The sequence below is a fragment of the Bubalus bubalis genome, chromosome 8 (assembly GCF_019923935.1).
Source record: "Bubalus bubalis isolate 160015118507 breed Murrah chromosome 8, NDDB_SH_1, whole genome shotgun sequence".
NCBI lineage: Eukaryota > Metazoa > Chordata > Mammalia > Artiodactyla > Bovidae > Bubalus > Bubalus bubalis.
The window spans coordinates 9,209,479-9,227,293 of NC_059164.1; the positions used below are offsets into that span (position 1 = coordinate 9,209,479).

At 39.7% G+C, this 17,815-nt stretch overlaps 1 long non-coding RNA gene across 3 annotated transcripts in view; it reads left to right on the forward strand.

Moving 5' to 3' along the window:
- Positions 1-17,815, forward strand: part of LOC102411603 — an 80,151-nt gene that overhangs the window by 30,037 nt on the left and 32,299 nt on the right. For 2 of the 3 annotated variants that reach the window (XR_003110821.2, XR_003110819.2), the window contains exon 2: positions 13,727-13,811. This is a non-coding gene — a long non-coding RNA (uncharacterized LOC102411603). Of the gene's footprint in view, positions 1-13,726; positions 13,812-15,191; positions 15,434-17,815 lie in introns of those variants that run through there. The other variant, XR_003110820.3, reaches the window with a different exon arrangement.

Below are 17,815 nucleotides of genomic sequence, written 5' to 3' on the forward strand. Positions count from 1 at the left end.
ATTATTTTCTACTATAGGTTATTACAAGACATTGAATATAGTTCCCTGTGTGATGCAGTAAATCCACGTTGCTTATCTATTTTATGTATAGTACTTTGTATCTGTTAGTCCCATACTCCTCTAATTTATTTCCCTCTGCCACCTTTCCCCTTTGGTAAGCATAACCATAAGTTTGTTTTTTGATGCCTGTGAGTCTATTTCTGTTTTGTATATATATATTCATTTGTATTTTTTTTTAGATTCCACATGTAAGTGATACCATATAATACTTGTCTTTATCTGACTTGCTTCTCTAAGAATAATATTCTCTTGGTCCATCGTGTTTCTGCAAATGGCAATATTTCATTCTTTCTGATGGCTAAATATTATTCCATCATACACACAACACACCACATCTTAAGGGAGTCATCTGTTGATGAGTTCCATGTCTTGGCTATTGTAAATAGTGCTTCCATGAACATTGGAGTGTGTGTATCTTTTTAATTAGAGTTTTCATCTTTTCCAGATATATACCCAGGAGTGGAATTGCTGGACTATGTGCTAGCTATCTTTTTAAGACACCTCCATACTGTTTTCCATAGTGGCTGCACCAATTTACCTTCCCACCAACCGTGTATAGGGTTTCCTTTTCTCCACACCCCCTCCAGCATTTATTTTTTGTAGACGATGGCCATTTTGACTAATGTGAAGTGCTACCTCATTGTGGTTTTGACTTGCATTTCTCTAATAGTTAGAGATGTTGAGCATTTTTTATGCATCTGTATGTCTCCTCTGAATAAATGTCTATTTAGGTTTTCTGGGGGGTTTTTTTGTTTTTTGTTTTTGTTTTGGTTTGGTTGTTTTCCTCAATGTTGAGTTATATTAGCTGTTTTTATATTTTGGATATTAATCCTTTGTTGCATTATTCAAAAATCTTTTCTCCCATTCCTTATGTTGCCTTTTCATTTTGTTGGTGGTTTCTTAAATGCTTTACAAAAGCTCTAAGTTTGATTAGGTCCTGTTTGTTTATTTTTGCTTTTATTTCTTTTGCCTTGGGAGACTGATCTAAGAAAATATTACTATGATTTATGTCAGGATGTCTTGTCCATATTTTGTTCTAGGAATTTTATGGAATCATGTCTTATATTTAGTTCCTTAAACCACTGTGAGTTTATTTTTGTGTGTGGTGTGAGACAGTGTCCTAATTTCATTGATTTACTTGTAGTTGTCCAGTTTTCCCAACATCACTTGTTAAGAGTGTCTTCTATCCTTTGTATATTCTTATCTCCTTTGTTGTAGATGGGTGTGTGAGTTTGTCCCTGGTCTCTTTATTCTGCTCCATTGATCCATATGTCTGTTTTTGTGTCAGTACTGTGCTGTTTGGATTACTGTATATTTGTAGTATAGTCTGAAGTCTTGAAGGGTTATGCCTCCAACTTTGTTCTTTTTCCTCAGGATTGCTTTGGCAATTCTAGGTCTTCTGTGGGTCCATATAAAATTTAGGATTATTTATTATAGTTTGTGGGAAATGTCATGCATATATTGATAGGGATTCCATTAAATCTGTAGATTGCATTGTATGGCCATTTTAACAGTATTAATTCTTCCAATCCAAGAGCATAGGGTATCTCTTGATTTCATTGACTCACCTTCAATTTTCTTATCAATGTTTTGTACTTTTCATTGTGTAAATCTTTTCCATTCTTGGGTAAGTTTATTCTTAGGTATTTCTTAAGTTACTTTTAAACAGGATTTTTTTTAAACTTTCCCTTTCTGGCATTTCCTTGTCAGTGTAAAGAAGTGCAACAGATTTATATATATTAATCTTATATTCTGCTACCTTGCTGAATTCGTGGATTAGTTCTAATAATTTTTATATGGATATTTTAGGGTTCTGTGTATAGATTATCAAACTACCACACAATTGCACTCATCTCACATGCTAGTAAAGTAATGCTCAAAATTCTCCAAGCCAGGCTTCAGCAATACGTGAACCGTGAACTTCCTGATGTTCAAGCTGGTTTTAGAAAAGGCAGCGGAACCAGAGATCAAATTGCCAACATCCGCTAAATCATGGAAAAAGCAAGAGAGTTCCAGAAAAACATCTATTTCTGCTTTATTGACTATGCCAAAGCCTTTGACTGCGTGGATCACTACAATCTGTGGAAAATTCTGAAAGAGATGGGAATACCAGACCACCTGATCTGCCTCTTGAGAAATTTGCATGCAGGTCAGGAAGCAACAGTTAGAACTGGACATGGAACAACAGACTGGTTCCAAATAGGAAAAGGAGTACGTCAAGGCTGTATATTGTCACCCTGCTTATTTAACTTATATGCAGAGTACATCATGAGAAACACTGGGCTGGAAGAAGCACAAGCTGTAATCAAGATTGCCAGGAGAAATATCAATAACCTCAGATATGCAGATGACACCACCCTTATGGCAGACAGTGAAGAGGAACTAAAAAGCCTCTTGATGAAAGTGAAGGTGGAGAGTGAAAAAGTTGGCTTAAAGCTCAACATTCAGAAAACGAAGATCACGGCATCTAGTCCCATCACTTTATGGGAAATAGATGGGGAAACAGTGGAAACAGTGTCAGACTTTATTTTTCTGGGCTCCAAAATCACTACAGATGGTGACTGCAGCCATGATATTAAAATACGCTTACTCCTTGGAAGGAAAGTTATGACCAGCCTAGATAGCATATCCAAAAGCAGAGACATTACTTTGCCAACAAAGGTTCATCTAGTCAAGGCTATGGTTTTTCCTGTGGTCATGTATGGATGTGAGAGTTGGACTGTGAAGAAGGCTGAGCACCGAAGAATTGATGCTTTTGAACTGTGGTGTTGGAGAGGACTCTTGAGAGTCCCTTGGACTGCAAGAAGATCCAACCAGTCCATTCTGAAGGAGATCATCCCTGGGATTTCTTTGGAAGGAATGATGCTAAAGCTGAAACTCCAGTACTTTGGCCACCTCAGGCGAAGAGTTGACTCATTGGAAAAGACTCTGATGCTGGGAGGGATTGGGGGCAAGAGGAGAAGGGGACGCCAAAGGATGAGATGGCTGCATGGCATCACTGACTCTATGGACGTGAGTCTGAGTGAACTCCGGGAGTTGGTGATGGACAGGGAGGCCTGGCGTGCTGCGATTCATGGGGTCGCAGAGTCGGACACGACTGAGCAACTGATCTGATCTGATCTCTGATATAGATTATCATGACACCTGGAAATAGTGACAGTTTTACCTCTTCATTTACAATTTGTATGCCTTTTATTTCTTTTTCATGCCTGATTGCTGTGGCTAGGACTTCTAATACTATAATGAATAGAAGTGGTGAGAGTGGCTATCCTGTCTAGTTTCTGAATTTAGTAGAAAGGCTTTCAGCTTTTCACCATTGAATATTATGTTGACTGTGGGTTTTTCACAAATGGCTTTTATTATTTGAGATATGTTCCTCTCTACCCACTTTGGTAAGAGTTTTTATCATGAATGGATACTGAATTTTGTCAAATGCTTTTTCTGCATCTGTTGAGATGATCGTATGGTTTTTGTCTTTTCTTCTGTTGGTGGTGGTGTATCAACTGATTGATTTACATATGCTGAACTATCCTTGTGACCCTGGAATGAATCTAACTTGATCATGGTGTACAATCCTTTTTTTGTGGTGTTGGATTCAGTTTCCTAGTATTTGTTGGTAATTTTTGCATCTATAGTCATCAAATATAAGGACCTGTAATTTTCTTTTTTGTTATGTCTTTGTCTGGTTTTGGCATAGGGTAATAGTGACTTCATGGAATGAATTTCCCTCCTTTTCAGTTTTTTGGAATAATTTGTGAAGGATCAGTGTAAGATCTTTGTATGTTTGGTAGAATTCTAAGTGAAGCTGTTCAGTCCTGACTTTTGTTTGCACAGAATTTTATTATGGATCATGTTTTACTTCTAGTGATTGGTCTGTTCAAATTATCTGCTTCTTTTGACTCCATCTTTATTATTTCCTTCCTCCTTCTGCATTTGTGTTTTGTTTGTTCTTCTTTGTATAATTCTTTTAGGTCATTGGTGAAATGGTTTATTTGAGAGTTTTCTTATTTCTTGAGGTAGACTTGTATCACTATGAACTCCCCTCTTAGAACTGCTTTTGCTGTATCTCAGAGATTTTTGTAAGGTTGTAGTTTCATTTTTTTTTTTTTTTTTTTGTCTCAAGGTATTTTCTGATTTCTTCTTTGATTTCATTGTTGACCCATTGTTTTTTTAGTAAAATGTTGTTTAGTTTTCATGCATTCATTCTTTTCCCATTTTTCTTTCTGTGGTTGATTTCTAGTATCATGCCATTGTGATCAGAAAAGATGCTTAAAATAATTTCTATCCTCTTTAATGTGTTGGGACTTGTTTTGTGACCTAGTGTGTGGTCCATTTGGAGAAGGCAATGGCACCCCACTCCGGTACTTTTGCCTGGAAAATCCCATGGATGGAGGAGCCTGGTAGGCTGCAGTCCATGGGGTCGCTAAGAGTCAGACATGACTGAGCGACTTCGTTTTCACTTTTCACTTTCATACATTGGAGAAGGAAATGGCAACCCACTCCAGTGTTCTTGCCTGGAGAATCCCAGGGACTGGGGAGCCTGGTGGCTGCCGTCTATGGGGTCACACAGAGTCGGACATGACTGAAGTGACTTAGCATAGCATAGCATGTGGTCCATTCTAGACAATGTTTCATGTGCATTTGGAAAGAATGTGTATTCACTTTTTTTGGTATATAGTGTCCTATAGATATTAATAAGTTGGAGAAGGAAATAGCAACTCACTCCAGTGTTCTTACCTGGAGAATCCCAGGGACAGGGGAGCCTGGTGGGCTGCCGTCTCGGGTCACACAGAGTCGGATACGACTGAAGTGACTTAGCAGCAGCAGCATAGATATTAATTAAGTCCAACTGGTCTGTTGTATCATTTAGGACCTCTGTTGCCTACTTGACTTTTTTGTCCAGATGATCTGTCCATTAATGTTGGTGGTGTGCTATTGTTTTCTCCCTTTATGTCTGTTAGCATTTGCTTTATATATTTATGTGTTCCTATATTGAATGCATATATGTCAATGAGTGTAATATCCTCTTGTTTTATTGATCCATTTATCATTATATAATATCCTTATTTATCTTTCTTTATGACTTTTGTTTTAAACTCTATTTTGTTTGATTTGAGTATTGCTACCTCTGCTTTCTTATAATTTCTATTTGCTTTGCATGAAACATATTTTCCCATTCCCTCACTTTTATTCTGTGTGTGTCTTTCACCCTGAAGTGAGAGTCTTGTTGGTGGCATATTGTAGATTCTTATTTCTTTAATCCAATCTGCTACTGTATGTCATTTGATTGGAGCACTTATTCCATTGTCACTTAAAGTAACTCTTGGTAGGTATGTACTATTGCCATTTTAAACTTTGTTTTTGTAGTTTGCTCATTTCTTCTTTTTGTTTTTATTTTTGTGGTTTGATGATTTTCTTTTGTAGTATGCTTAAGTTCCTTGTTTTTTGGTTTTTGTGAATCTGTTGTATGTGTTTGATTTGTGGTTAACCTAGTCTTCAAGTATGTTACCCATGATTATACCCACTTGCTTTAAACTGACAGTTATACAAGTTCAAACACATTCTAAAAATCTAATTTTTATACTTCTCTCCCCACACTCTGCAGTTTTGATGTCTTGCTTTGTATCTTCATGCTTATCCTTTTGCTGTTTATTGTAATAGTTATAATCACTTTAACAAAAATATTTTGTTTGTTTTTTAAACTACGTACTGGTTTATTTAAATATCCTCAAATCTTTTATTCATTTGCCTTTCTTATCATGATTTTCCATTTCCTATAGATTCTTGCTTCTTTTCTATTTAGAGAAGACCCTTCAGTATTTCTTTTAGGGTGGGTTTAATATTACTGAATTCTTTTAGTTTTAGCTTACCTGTGAAATTTTTTTAATTTCACCTTCTATTTTAAATGATAATCTTGCTGGACAGAATAGTTTAGTTTACAGTATTTCCCTCTCATGACATTGAATACATCATGCCACTCCCTTCTGGCCTGCAAAGTTTCTGCAGAGAAATCAGTTGATAGTCTTATGAGACTTCCCTTATAACTTAATCTTTATTTTTCTTTTGCTGTCTTCAGAATCCTCTCTTTAACTTTTGCCATTTTAATTATGATGTGTCTTGCTACAGATCTGTTTGGGTTCGTATCATATTGGAGTCTCTGTGTTTCCTGTACTCGAATATCTATTTCTTTCTTTACGTTGGAAAGTTTTCAGCCATAATTTCTCCCAATACCTTTTCGATCCCTGCTTTTCTGTCTCTTTTCCTTCGGGAAGTCCTATTAAGTGTTAAGTTAGCACACTTTATATTATCACATAGATCCCACATATTGCTGTCAACAGCATGATTTCCATTATTCTATTTTGCAGATCACTTATTTGTTTTTCTTTGTCATACGGTGCTATTCATTGCTTCTAGATTGGTTTTTATTTCAGCAATTGAATAGTTTGATTTGACTCATCTTTATAGTTTTGGTTCATTGTTACAGTGAGCTACATTTTTATCAATAAACTTTCTTAATTTCTTTAGCATTTTTATTGCCTGCTTTTTGAACTCAGGGTCTGATAGGCTACTGAGGTCTGTTCCATTATTTTTTTCAGGGGATTTCTCTTGTTCTTTTGATTAAAAGCAGTTTCTCTGCTTTTTTCATTTTACTTAACTCTAAGTCTCTCAGAATTTAGGAGAAATAGTTATCTACTGTGGTTTTAAAGGGGTGTTTTTATGTAAGATCATCCCTGTGAACACTGTGTGTTTTCAATATTTTTGGTGTAAAGGTTGGTTTTGGTATAGATAATAACCATGTCTTTCTTCAGAGTGTGCTGACTGTTGTCCCTTGCTAGGGAGTGTGATTGATGTTGTGTTTAGAGATTGTGCTGGATGTGAAGTGGGGCTTCCTCTGTGGCTGTCATTGCCCTATTAGGGATGGGATCTGCTCCCCAGCTGTTGGAGTAGAAGCTCTGTGGGCCCGGTTTGATCAGACTCCATTGCCCTTGTTTGTGTGCCTTGCTCCAAAGGAGATGATTGCTAAAGCAAGGGAGGCACATGTGGTCACAGCAAACCTATGTGCCGCCTGTGTAGGCATCTGCAGTTCCACCCAGAAGAAACCCGAGGTTGCATCCCTTTCTCTGTTGTGTTTGTCCCAAATCTAGTGCAAGGCTATGGCGTGTAGTAGCGTGGTGCTGGGGTCAGGGTATTAAAGCTGCAAGAACGGAGGTGGCTCTGCCACTGCCTGGGCTCTGGACTGCCTCTGTGGCAGTCTTCTCCCAGGACCTGTCTGCCCCAGATCTATACATGCAGCAAAATTGTTATAAAAACCCCAACCTTATTTTTGTGGAACTTGACAAGCTGATTTTTAAAACTGCTTGGACAAACAAAGGGCCAAGAATAGTTATGACACTCTTAAAGGGGGAAAATCAAGTGGGAGGACTTGCTTGTTGGATATCAAGACTCATTATGAAGCCACAGCAATTAAGGGGATATGGAGTTGGTACAAGAATACACAAATAGATCAGTAGAAAATATACAAGTCCCAGAAACAGACATTTGATTATGATATACAGATACTTGATTTATGAAAAAGATGGGACTTTGTAGTGTTGGGGGAAAACTGCTCTTTTCAATAATGATGCTAGAACAACTGGACAACTATTTAACTAGAAAATATGAAAAATATATCCAGAATGTAGTAAAGAGATAAGGAGATGGAAATTATAAGTCAGCACATGGAAAATTTAATGGACTAACATATATCTAATTAGAGTTTCAAAAGGAAAAAGTGAAGACAATGAAGCAAAAGCAATATTTTAAAAACAATGAGGGCTTCCCTGGTAGCTCAGTGGTAAAGCATTCGCCTGCCAATGCAGGTTTGATCCCTGGTCTGGGAAAATTCCACATGCTGCAGAGCAGCTAAGCCCGTGCACCACAACTGCTGAGCCTGTGTTCTAGAGCTTGGAAGCCACGACTATTGAGCCATGTCCCACAACTACTGAAGCCCTTGCACCTAGAGCTCATGCTCTGCAACAAGAGAAGCCACGACAACGAGAAGCCCTCACACCACAACTGGAGAGTAGCCCCCACTCGCAGCAACTAGAGAAAAAGCCTGTGCCACAACAAAAACCCAGCACAGCCAAAAATAAATAAAATTATGAAAAAATTAAAAATAATGGTTAAGAATGTTCCAGAACTGATGAAAAATATGAATCCACAGATCCATGATGTACAACAATACCCAAAACAGAATAAATAGAAAGCTTTATCCTGAAATTATAGAACATTACAAACAATGAAAATATCATGAGAGCAATCAGATGGGAGGGAACACGTAACAAAAAGGAATAACAAAATGAGAAAAGAATTCCTAGCAACTTTGGTGAAAGTCACCATCGGTGTAGAATTGAGTATCCAGTCTAAATATGTTGATAATCAAATAGATGAATGGAAAAAGGAACCAATTTGTTTTTTAAAAAAAAGAAAGAAAACATGTAAGATGATTCTAAAGTATAAGATCACAGAAAGGTTGACATTAAGAGGATGAGACCCATGCATACATGGACCTTCATCTATGACAAAGATGGCATTAAGAATAATGGGGAGAGAATGGCTCTTGATTCTGGGTCAACTGGGAATCCATACAGAAAGCAAAAGATTTTTGACCCCTATCTTGCCATCCACAAAAGTCAATCTTAGCTGGACTACAGATTTAAATGTGAAAAGTAGAACAGTAAGACTTTTAAGTACATGATATTAAGAGGATGTTTTCATGACATGAGAATAGAGAATAGTAAAATACTTCAATATAAAAATACTTTTTATATTGAAGTATAGTAGTCGGAGAAGGCAATGGCACCCCACTCCAGTACTCTTACCTGGAAAATCCCATGGACGGAGGGCCTGGTGGGCTGTAGTCCATGGGGTCGCTAAGAGTCGGACACGACTGAGCGACTTCACTTTCACTTTCTATAGTTGATTTACACTATTGTTTTAGTTTTAAGTCTACAACAAAGTGATTTGGTTATACATATGTATATATTCTTTTTAAAAATTCTTTTCCATTATAATTTATCACAAGATATTGAATATAGTTCCCTTTACTATGCAGTGAATTCTTCTGTTCAGTTCAGTCGCTCAGTCGTGTCTGACTCTTTGCAACCCCATGAATCGCAGCACGCCAGGCCTCCCTTGTCCATCACCAACTCCCAGAGTTCACTGAGACTCACGTCCATCAAGTCAGTGATGCCATCCAGCCATCTCATCCTCTGTTGTCCCCTTCTCCTCTTGCCCCCAATCCCTCCCAGCATCAGAGTCTTTTCCAATGAATCAACTCTTCGCATGAGGTGGCCAAAGTACTGGAGTTTCAGCTTTAGCATCATTCCTTCCAAAGAAATCCCAGGGATGATCTCCTTTAGAAGGGACTGGTTGGATCTCCTTGCAGTCCCAGGGACTCTCAAGAGTCTTCTCCAACACCACAGTTCAAAAGCATCAATTCTTCAGCGCTCAGCTTTCTTCACAGTCCAATTCTCACATCCATACATGACCACTGGAAAAACCATAGCCTTGACTAGACGGACCTTTGTTGGCAAAGTAATGTTTCTGCGTTTCAATATGCTATCTATGTTGGTCATAACCTTCCTTCCTCCTTACTGTTTATCATAATGTATTATTTTGATTAAAGGAGAATGAATTCTTAAGTCGACAGAAAAAGCATTGTTTGTGATAGTAATAGATTGGCAATAACATAGAGGTCCATAATAGGAGACATATTAAATTATATTACTTCCATGAGTAGATCTAACTTCAATAGGGCAATAACCACATCAGACTGGACTTCGGTTTAATCAGTACCCTTTTGGCTTTTGCTTTAACTGAGTGTTAGTGAAGTGAGTGAGTCATTCAGTCATGTCCAGCTCTTTGCAACCCCGTGGACTATATAGCCTGCCAGGCTCCTCTGTCCATGGAATTCTCCAGGCAAGAATACTGGAGTGGGTAGTCATTCCCTTCTCCAGGTATCTTCCTGACACAGGAATCAAATTGGGGTCTCCTGCATTGCAGGCAAATTCTTTACCATCTTTGCTACCAGCGAAGCCCAAATATAACCGACTCTTTGTGGCCCCATGGACCATAACCCACCAGGTTCCTCTGTCCATGGAATTCTCCAGGCAAGAATACTGGAGTGGGTGACCGTTCCCTTCTCCAGGGGATCTTCCTGACCCCGGGATCAAACCCAGGTCTCCTACACTGCAGACAGATTCTTTACCATCTGAGTCACCTATCTGCTCACTTAACTTTAACAAAACACCTGAGTAGTAAAGGTTATTAAAATAGTCCTTGTCCGAATGATTTCTACTCAAAGTTTCTCAAAATGTATGGCTTAAGGCTTTAATTATAATTTCAATTATGGCTGAGCCCAAGTAATTGGATCTATAATTTTCTATTTCTACGATGTGTTTTGTCAGATTGTAGGAGAAAAACCACCTGATTGGAGCTGGGCCTTTGGCTGGAGGAACCAGTCAGTCTGCAGCAAGAGAACCAAGGGAATAAATCCTCAGTCTCACTCTCCGCTTATCTTCTGCTGCTGTTCCCATTGGCTGAGCCCAGGGGAAGCCAAAGAGCATGAGAAACACTTAAAGATGTCCATATTGTTCAGCGCCCAGGGCAGAAAGCAGCATCAGTAATTTCAAAAGGGCCATAAATGTTTCCTAACTTTGTATGTCCACCAAGTAGTAGAATCTGTTTCCTCACCTCTTGAATCTCAGGTTGGCCATGTGACTTATTTTTGGATAATGGAGCATTAGCAAACATGATGCAAGCAGAGTTTTGACAGATATTGGAACTTACAAACTGGCTTCCCAACAGTTCTTAAGACCCCTACCTATGTGAAGAAGTCTGGGCTCGCCTACCGGATGACGAGAGACATTTGACTTGTCACTCCAGCTTTTAACCACACAACACTCCAAAGCAGAGTGACCCACCTGACCACAAATTGGTGGGGGAACCTTGCCAGGGCTATCAGAGGAACTGTTCTGCTGACCCAACTCCGAATGGCTAACCCAGAATTGTGAGTAAAGTGAAAGGAATTCCTTGGCAGTCCAGTGGTTAGGACCTCACTCTCATTGCCGAAGGCCTGGGTTCAATCCCTGGTTGGGGAACTAAGATCCCACGAGCTGTTTACATTGCCAGATCAATTTCAAGATAAGTATATCAAGTTCCATAAAATCTCTTGCTTGTACTTCAATAAGTATTGAATTAAATTTATAAATTAATTTGGGAAAAAAGTGATGTATTTATGTCATTAAGTCTTCCTAGTTAATAATGTGATATAGCTCTATTTCTATTGGGAATGATATATGTTTTCTATGTTTCTTCTTTCAGTTTTTAAAATATTGGTATACAGGAACACTACTAATCTTTGTATGTTGATTTTGTATCCAGCAATTTGATTGGATGCTCTTATTAGTTCTCATAACTTTACACATTCTCCTGGATATTCTATAGGGACAATATCATAAATATTGGCAATTTTTGTTTCTTCTTTTCCACTTCTCTGACTCTTGTTTATTCTTATGGTCTTAATACATTTGTTAAGCCCTTCAGCACCATGTGGAGAAATGACAGCTGCTATCTGTCTTATTACTTTAATCTGCTAATGTGGTATATTAATAGATTTTCTTTATTGAACATGTGGCATTTCTTGGATAAATCAAACTTGGTCATTATAGATTACTTTTTCTGAATTAAATATAACATTTACTCAGAATTTTTATGCTTTTAAGAGTAATTTTGCTAACAGTTTCCCTTTTTTGTACTGTTCTTGTCCAATTTTACTGTCAAGGCTATACCATGCTCTTAAAACAAACTGGGTAGCATACGAATTATCTACTTCTTAAAGCATTTTGAATATTATAGAAATAATCTGTTCCCTAAAGGTTCTGTAAAATTTGCTTCTTCATTGCTCATGCATTTGATTTAATGGTTATTGGTTTGTCCACATTTTTTTTTCTTCTTGAGACATGTGGGGGAGTAACTCTTTCTCCTGACCTCAGGCTTCCACGTGGAGGAAAGTCTACTCATGCAGTCCCCTTGGCCTTGAGTCTCCCCCACTATACCTCCTCATAGGCAAGACAAGAGTTGGATGACAGGTGAACTCAGCTCCTTTCGGGAGCTGGGTGAGCCATAGACCATATGGTCACAAAGAGTCAGACACAACTGAAGCAACTTAGCATGCACACACGTGGTTATCTTCCATAGAATAAGAGCGCTGCATAACTTCTGGGGGAGCCAAGGCTGTCCATCCATGACAAAGTAATTATGTCGAATTCATTGGTGAGTTATTACAAGTTCACTTAGCTGCACACCAAAACCACTATCTCTAAACTGCTTTAATAATAATTGTGTTACTTTGACTCTTTTCTACTTGGTTATAGTTAATGATAAAGAACTTGAGAGGCGGGGTGGGGGGGGGGGGGAAGGGTGTCCAACATCTGGTGCATTGGCTGAACATTTTGAAAAATAAATGCAACTAGAGAAATTGAGACTATGGGGTGCTGAGCGTTCATGTTTTATAGCTTTAGAGTTTTGACCTTGGTATTTTATAGCAGCCCAGATTGTGCAGTTGGCTTTTGTGGGGATAGCTTCCTCAAGTGGCTTCAGCTTTTGTGCTTTAGTAAGCATGGCAGACCTGGGGGTCGTGATGTTGATGGGTCATCATGGTTTATGGTAGTTGTATCCTCAGGTTTCTGGCTGTTTTTCTGAAAAAGGGTTGGTTTTTTGTTTTCATTGTGGTAAAATATACATAAAATTTATCAGTTTAGTCATTTTAAAGTGTACAATTGGTAGCATTATATACATTTACATTGCTGTGTGTAACAAAAGGGTTGTTTTTAAAAGATACAGAATTGGACAAGGGTTGCTTGCTCTGGTCTTCATGTGAAGGTATCTACATATTGACCATGAATACTGCACCCAGTTTGGACTGGTATTGGAGGAGAAACTGACTCAGAAATGAGGAGTGTGTGTGTGTGTATGGATATATTCACACACACACACATATATACACATATCAGGGAGTTAGAACAACCTAAAGGAAGATTAGATGCTGGAGAAGCAACTATGATGTCCCTTTCTTAGAGAGAACAATGATGAATATCATACATTTTTGAAAAAACGAGACCATGCATCATCATCTAGTGTGGTAGCTAGTAACCACATGTGGCTATTTCAGTGCAGGTTTAATTAAATTAACATTTCACTCTTCAGTCATACTGGCCACATTTCAAGTGCTGAGAAGCCACTGACTGACTGACTACCCTAAGTGCTGACTCCCTTACTGAACAGTACAGATGTGAAACATTTACATTATCACAGAATATAAATCCTAGTTAACATACCATGCTTTGCCATCCAATATTTAAAAGTTTACCTTTCATGCCTGAAAAATATCCCACTGAATGATGTGCCATCAATTGTTTGACCATTCCTATGTGAATATTTTTAAGACGGACACACACAACTAAATAACACTCTAAAAAGCTATATGATATAGTCTCCCCTCATTATCACAAGCACTGAGAGCTTCATCTTAAATATGGCCAATTTGATAGGCAAAAATAGATCCCAACTTCTGTTATCCTAAGTATTAATTAGCTGAACAGTGACCCAATGTAATTTGTTACAGAGCTGAAAGACACAGTGCAGCTTGGACAAATTACTTCCTAGACTGTGAAAAAAGCGACGTGCGACTGGATGCACACGTGCTCAAGGTGGGTATCCCAGGGACATAGAACAAAGGGAGGACACGCAGAGCTGCGGGTGTTGAGGGGAAACGGAGAGGGAGATAACCTGGATTTGGCTTAGAGGGTCGCTGATGTGAAGTCAGAGAGCTTCGCGTCACCTGGAGTCTTCCGCTGGCGAGTCCGGCGGCGGGCGCGCCTGCTGTTCGTCTCGGACGCAGGCCTGGCCCGTAGCGACAGTGGCCCGGCGCCTGGGCTCCGCCGCGCCCGCGCGTTTGTGAGCTGGCTCCGGGTCACGCGAGAGCCCCCGGAGGGGCCGCGCGCCAGAGCGCGCGTCTGGGTCCTTAGCTTGAGCACTGGCCTTTCCTAGGGAGACAGGTTCTGATTGAGTGGGTCGGCGGCCGCCCTGGCTTCTGATTCCAAGGAGCAGCCGGAGTGGAAAGTCACTGGGTAGGGCTTGACCCTCAGAGGTTACCACACGCTAATCCACTCGGGTTCAACCTGACGGAGAGTCGTGCTCTGAGGTGCTGCTCCCCAGCCTGGTTTTCGTGCCTGCGCGGTAAATGGCAGGTGATACATGGGAGCGGCGGGGGTGCGGACAATGGCATTTAGTAACATGGAGGACGCAGCTTGTCACCACGCCATCTCACTTGATTTGACCAAACCGCTTCTTGGAGTCCACCCTCTTTTGTTTCGGTTACTCCCAGGCCATTCTTCAGGCTAGACGAGGCTCCCATACCATGAACCAGGCTGAAGGTGAGCGACTGGAGCTCTGGATAATGGAGTATGCTCAACTCCAGGAGGTGGCGACTGCACCAGTGTTTAAAGGGGTCCGATGAAAGTGAAAGTGGAGAGTGAAAAAGTTGGCTTAAAGCTCAACATTCAGAAAACGAAGATCATGGCATCCAGTCCCATCACTTCATGGAAATAGATGGGGAAACAGTGGAAACAGTGTCAGACTTTATTTTTCTGGGCTCCAAAATCACTACAAATGGTGACTGCAGCCATGAAATTAAAAGACGCTTACTCCTTGGAAGGAAAGTTATGACCAGCCTAGATAGCATATTCAAAAGCAGAGTCATTACTTTGCCAACAAAGGTTCGTCTAGTCAAGGCTATGGTATTTCCTGTGGTCATGTATGGATGTGAGAGTTGGACTGTGAAGAAGGCTGAGCGCCGAAGAATTGATGCTTTTGAACTGTGGTGTTGGAGAAGATTCTTGAGAGTCCCTGGGACTGCAAGGAGATCCAACCAGTCCATTCTGAAGGAGATCATCCCTGGGATTTCTTTGGAAGGAATGATGCTAAAGCTGAAACTCCAGTACTTTGGCCACCTCATGTGAAGACTTCACTCATTGGAAAAGACTCTGATGCTGGGAGGGATTGGGGGCAAGAGGAGAAGGGGACGCCAGAGGATGAGATGGCTGGATGGCATCACTGACTCTATGGACGTGAGTCTGAGTGAACTCTGGGAGTTGGTGATGGACAGGGAGGCCTGGCGTGCTGCGATTCATGGGGTTGCAAAGAGTCAGAATCTGATCTGAGACCTAGAGGAGTTGATTTAAAGGCGGGGCTGCCTTTGAAGTTTCCAAGAAGCATACTGGGGAATGAACATGGGCAGGAGAGGTGGCTGAGCTTTGAGAAAGGTCCTGAGGTGAGTGTGACCTCCTTTCAAACCTCATCATCTAGACAACAAGACAAGGAAGAGTTACAGGACTAATTTAGTCCTAGCCTAATATAACCAATATAACAGTATTATCAGAAAACCGGAAACATTTGTAGAATATGAGGATGTAATTGAAGAACCAGATCAAAGAGCTTTTAGAAAAGGAAGGAAAATAAAAAACTTTAAAGGGGTCGTCCTTGGACTTCCCTGGTGGCCCAGTGGTTAAGAACTGGCCTGCCAGTGCAGGGGACGTGAGTTTGATCCCTGCTCCGGGAAGATCCCAAGTGCCACAGAGCAGCTAAGCCTCTAGGCTACAACTGCTGAAGCCGCACCTAGAGTCCATGCTCCCCAATGAGAGGAGCTAGCTCACTAAGCCTGCGTACCACGTGGAAGACCCAGCATAGCAACCCCCCCCAAAAGAATGTAAGAAAAAAAGAATTCCCTAAAATTATTTTAATTCTTAATTTTTGCCTATATGAAATTTATGGGCAGGATGGTGCCAAGGTATTTCCTTTCCATACTGATAACCATGTACCTAACAAGATGCTTTGTGGGTTGCTCTACCTTTGCCCATTTTCCAAATGGCATTCTTTGGCTTGATTCTCATTCTACTCTTCCTGGGTGGCTTTAAATCTGTTCCTGTAGTTTCAGTTGCCACTCCTGCTTCAGGCCAGGGGCGTCTCCACCTGCATGTCCCTTAGGCACCAGGATTTTCAACACGTTTCTTCAAACCCTCCTCCTCCCTTCCCTGTCTTAAGCATTGTTGTCATGTAGTCACTAAGTCGTGTTTGACTCTTCGAGTGACCCAGGGAACCCAAGGATCGGACCCGGGTCTCCCACATTGCAGGCGGATTCCTGGGTCAGGAAGATCCTCTGGAGAAGGGAACGGCTACCCACTCCAGTATTCTGGCCTGGAGAATTCCATGGACTGTATAGTCCATGGGGTTGCTAAGAGCCAGACACGACTGAGCGACTTTCACTTTGAAGTAAAATATGAAACCACATAACCTCTAAATATGTGGTGGTACTCAGGTTACACAGTATAAGAAAATGAAAACATTTACATTTCTGTTAGGAAGTTTGAGTCTTAAGCTTTTTAAAAGATAGAAAACAAATACTGTTTTTATTACAATCATGTATGTTTCTAATTCATTTGTATTTGGAACCAGACTGCCTTGATATGAATCCCAGCTCCACAGCTAATTAGATATGTTCTTCCACAAGCTACTTAATTGTTTCTCCATCTGTTAGATGGGAATAATACTAACTGCTTCTGTGATTGTTATGAAGATTAAATGAATTAACATATCTAAAAGTGCTCTGAATAATGCCGGGCCTATAGTAAACACCATTTTAAAGTATTAGTTATTTGTATTATTTAACTAATGGGGAAGTAGCTGCCTAATTTTCTGCTTATCTTTGGTGCCCTTCCAATGGATTCTGAACAACCAGTACTTCCTCCTGTCATAGAAATTGTCCGAATGTACTGAAATTGCTTTTCTCACCTACACCTTAAGATGTCCAAAATACATTTCTTTGCCTCAGGTACTCTTATTTCTAAGAACTTCCAGGGCTTACCCCTCTTTTGCTTTAGGTCCTTTCCAGTCTGCTTATCCCTGCCTCTTCAAATATCAAGTATGATCATAGAGTCATTCTAGCTTTATGAATACAATATTAAAGAGGAATCATACCATCACAGATGAATTTTTGTTGAGGTACTATTTTTTGCATGTACTCACACCAACTTAATTTTTCAATTTCTATACACACAGTACAGCAAAAACAATTTAAATTCTTCCCATTTTCATCTTACTGAAATAATTTCACTGGAAGTGTTTTTTTCTGTTATAAAGTAAGGAACTGATTAATAAATCAGTTTTTTTTTTTCCATATATCAAATTCTTCTAATTAGTTTTTGCCATTGAGTTCCTCAGGATCAAAATAAAACCTAAATTTTATTTATGCAATCCTTTATTAAATTTGGTCAAGGACTATGGGTAGTTTTACTTTGTTAAATATTTCCATCAAGTCTTTCTAGAGTCAATTTTGGCAATTTTTAATCTTATAAGATGTGGTTCTTCAGTACATTTTCTTCTTTGTAATGCAGTCATCATACAGTGTTACCTATTCTGGTTTTATTTCTATAATGGAAATTCATTTGCAGTGATTTGGATAAACAACAGTTTGAATTCACTTCTTAGCTAAAAATGAGAAAATTGTAATTCCTCTCATCAATTCTCCAAGACCATCCTTGAGGTCAAAACATCTTACCTCATCTCCTCTCCCCTCAGCTGTCTTCACACCATTCACTCCTGCTTATTCCTTGGACACCAGCTCAAGCAGCGCTGGCTTGAGGAATCCTCTCCTGAT